This window comes from Drosophila miranda (assembly GCF_003369915.1).
Source record: "Drosophila miranda strain MSH22 chromosome Y unlocalized genomic scaffold, D.miranda_PacBio2.1 Contig_Y1_pilon, whole genome shotgun sequence".
Classification (NCBI taxonomy): domain Eukaryota; kingdom Metazoa; phylum Arthropoda; class Insecta; order Diptera; family Drosophilidae; genus Drosophila; species Drosophila miranda.
The window spans coordinates 29558263-29562497 of NW_022881603.1; the positions used below are offsets into that span (position 1 = coordinate 29558263).

Sequence of the window (4235 nt, forward strand, 5' to 3'; positions counted from 1 at the left end):
AAGAAAACGTTTGTAGCTTACTCCTCCCGATCTGGCCGTTCAACCGGACACTCTTTCCGCTGCTCAAAATTCTGCTAGCAGCTCGTCTCTACCTTCGTCTACCTCTCTTGCTGACCAAGGTCTTCACTCTGATGTCGTGCTTCTGGCTACAGCCGTGGTTCTCGTAAAGAATCGGTCTGGCGTTTTAGTTCCTTGTCGTGCCATCTTAGATTCAGGATCGCAGCTGCATCTCGTCACATCCAGGTTCGCCCAGCAGCTTCAGCTTAGGAGAACTCAATCGTCTGCACTTGTGTCTGGGCTGGGCGATACCAGCGTTTCTACTGAGGGATTCACCATAAGCATTTGTATGCATTCTCGCACCTCTGCTTACACAACTACACTTACTGCTCTCATCGCCCCCACGATTACCGATTCTCAACCAAGTATTACAGTAAATGTATCCGATCCATCTAACATTCAGCTCGCTGATCCTGCATTTTTCAATCCTCAACGGGTTGATCTTCTCATTGGTGCGAGCGTTTTTTATGATCTCCTCTGCGTAGGGCAAATCAAACTCACCGATGGACTGCCTCTTCTGCAGAAGACCCGGCTTGGGTGGATCGTATCTGGCGGTGGACAGAAGGTACCAAGCTCGGCGCTTTTGGCTACGCACAATTGTCCAGATTCGATAGCTGAGATGGAAGCAAGGTTGGATAAAACTCTTCGTATGTTTTGGGAAGTCGAGAATTGTGTGGAGGCTAGTTTGAATACCAAAGAAGAAGACGATTGTGAAGCACATTTCGTAAGCCCCCTTTCACGGTTGCCATCCGGGGAGTATGCAGTTCGTCTGCCGCTAAATAACAATACTGATCGTTTAGGAGAATCTTATGCTCAGGCTTATCGACGGTTCATCAGTCTGGAGCGAAAACTGGCGCGTAATCCTACACTCAAGGAGCGGTATTCCGCCTTTATGAGGGAGTACATTGATTTGCATCATATGCACCAGTCCTACCCTCTTGGCTCAGCTGCTCTGCGGCAGGAGTTTTACGTGGATGACCTTATTTCGGGCGGTAATTCGGTCGCACAGGTCATGGACAAGATTCACCAAACATCAGCTTTACTGTCCCGTGGTAATTTTAGACTTAGGAAATGGTGCTCCAGGCACCAGGAAGTACTTGAGGGAACCCCTGAAGATGACATAGAGAAGTTCCTAAAGTTTAATGATGGAAGCGACATTGCCAAAACTCTCGGCTTAGCGTGGGACCCTGCTTCGGATCAGCTGCTTTTTGCCTTGTCCGCACTGGACACAAACTCAAAGCCATCAAAGCGATCGGTTTTATCTACGATTGCGCGGTTCTACGACCCTCTTGGATTGATAAATCCAGTCATTGTCAGCTTACCCCTGAACTCCCACGCTTGTACTCGTCGAAAGCCTCCTCTTCCCCGTGGGTGCAGCGTAGATGCAGGATCTCCTCTCCGTAAGTGTAGTATCGATGCAGGGTCTTCTCCCCGTAAGCGCAGCGTCGATGCCGGATCTTCCCCGATAGCGTTGGCGTGGATCCGGGCCGCTACTTTTTCCAAGCCACTCGAATTTTTCCGCGAACACGTCCGACTCCTACGACTGCTTCCAAACGACTTTTTCTTCCACGTTTTCCCAGCTCAGAGCCGGCGTTCTGCTGGCTCTCCGATCCAGCGTCGTCGTGGGCGGCTAGCGTCGTCATCTTCCGCGGCGGCAGAGGGCTGGCGCCGTCGTTCGGCGTCTACGCTGCGCCGGTGACTTTCGTCTCTCTGTCTCGCTGCTGGCGCGTCGTTACTTCGCTTTAGTTTTCCGCGTCTCTCTTCTGCCGTTGCTGCTGTGGGCTTACCGTTCCAGCGCTTCGTTGCTGCGTCGACGCTGGCGGCTTATCTTTTCTGCGCTTCTCGTCTTCGGCCGTCGCTGAATTGATGCTGTTGGCTACCGTTTCGGCTCTTGGTGTATTTCTCTCTCTCTTTGGCTTCCGCTGCGTTGTTGTTGTCGGGTTTTGTTTCTTGGTGTATTCCTCCCCGTTTTGGCGTCGGTGCCGTTAGGTTTCGGTTCTCGGGGTATTCACGCCGTTGCTGCGTCGATGTCGTTGGTTTTCGGTTCTCGGTGTGTTCACGCCGTTGCTGCGTCGATGCCGTTGGTTTTCGGTCCTCGGTGTATTCCTCTCTCGTTTTGGCTGCTGCTGCGTCGTTGTTGTTGGGTTTTTGCTCTCTCGGTGTATTCACGCCGTTGCTGCGTCGATGCCGTTGGTTTTCGGTCCTCGGTGTATTCCTCTCTCGTTTTGGCTGCTGCTGCGTCGTTGTTGTTGGGTTTTGGTTCTGAAAAGCCAGTGGCGCCCGCCGTGATCGCGACTTGCCCACCCTTTAAAGAAGATAATAAGCTACGTGGGGCTTAGAGACCGCTCGGGCCGTATAAAATATAAAATTAATGTCATGTAGCCTTCGTGGCCTTCCCCCTTCTTAACCTAAAACTGAAAAGTCAATAAAGAAAAGTCAAAAATCGTAATTCTAATAACGTAATCTCGGGTCCCTCCAATGGTAAAATGACGGCGAAATGATGTGCGGAAAAAATGTGGGTGGAGCGTACGCTCCCTCACACAATAGACAATAACATGAAAATCGAGTGGGCTCCCCTACACGTCCCGCTGGCACGACGCCTGCAGACCCTGGTCACGGCGGTTCTCACCGTTACGTTCTTCACGCTGCCCCTTTTAGCCTGCCTCGTTGTTGCAGTCCTGCTGGTAACCATAGGAGTGCTTACATTGGTCAGCTTGCTCATCTGCATAGTGTTTATCTTTCTCAGTTCTATGGGGCATCATACTCCGCACGTTGCTGCTCATTTATTTTTTTGTTTATATTTTTGTGGATCACAAGAGAAACTACTCCATCTTGGAAGGCAATGGGTAAGTCTGTAAAATAATTATTGTAGAGATAATCGTATCATATTCAAAATCTCCCTTAGCTGGATGATAAACCGTTCGAATCGTCTATATCGGAACTATCGCGACTATTTTCCCGTGGAGCTAGTAAGGACAGTGGACCTGCCACCAAACAGAAACTACATCTTGGCCAGCTTTACTCATGGCATACTCGGGTAAGCAGGCCGACAGATAGCCAATCTTATCGGGCTACTCAAGTGAAGACACATAGAACTGAATATATACATATATGTATTAAAATGATCCCTGAAATAGAACTGGAGTTTGCGTCAACATGGGCCTGGACATCGGCAAATAGCTGGAGTTGTTTCCCCAAATCCGTCCCAAGGTTGGCACCTTGAATCAACACTTCCGAACACCGCTTCTCCGTGAAATTGTGCGCTGGTGGGGAATGGTGTCGGTGTCCAAGGAGTCCCTGGTCCGATTGCTAACCAAATCGAATGATCCAAAGCATGCGGGTAATAGCGATGGCTTCACGTCCTATGCGGTGGCCATACTGGTAGGGGGCGCCCAGGAAGCCATGGACTCGCATCCCGGGAAGTATATTCTGACCCTGAAGAACCGCAAGGGATTCGTCAAAATGGCCATTCGAACGGGGTGAGCTAATGCTGGAAATATGTTATGCAAATACGGAAGTAACCTTCTTTTCCATCCAGATCACCAATTGTTCCCACGTTTTCCTTCGGGGAGGTGGATATATTCGATCAGGTGGCCAATCCACCAGTCTCGTTGCTGCGTCGCGTGCAGTCTGTGGTAAAGAAACTGACGGGAATATCCCCGCTTATACCAGTGGGTCGTGGCATCTTCAACTATTCCGTTGGCGTCCTGCCCCAACGCCGTCGCATCGTCCAAGTTGGTGAGTATCAGCGCAGTCCGTATGAAAGAAAATCCGCAATCTCTAATAAACATTTTGATTCCCCAGTTGGCTCCCCCATCGATGTGGTAAAGAGTGAGCAACCGGATGCCGCCTATGTGGACAAAGTCCATGGTCAAGTCAAAGAGGACCTCGAGAGGATGTTCGATCTTTATAAGGCGAAATATATACCGAACTCAAAGAACAGCAAGCTGGTTATACAGTAACCGCCTCAGATATTCTCAGGACAAAAGTGATCTTCAGTGTAGATGGGTTATGCTTTCTAAGCATTTAAGTACAAACACAACACACACACAAAGTCGAGTTTAAGGATTATGTTTAACGAAAGCATACTATACATATGTTTTGTTGTTTTCCTTTTATTAATTATTACCAATTCGTATTTGGAAAAGCTTAAATTAATTGCGCATTTTGTGCCACGA

At 49.2% G+C, this 4235-nt stretch overlaps 1 pseudogene; it reads left to right on the plus strand.

Moving 5' to 3' along the window:
• The first annotated feature begins 2605 nt into the window (after positions 1-2605).
• LOC117190767 lies at positions 2606-4034 on the plus strand (annotated as a pseudogene).
• The last annotated feature ends 201 nt before the right edge of the window (positions 4035-4235 follow it).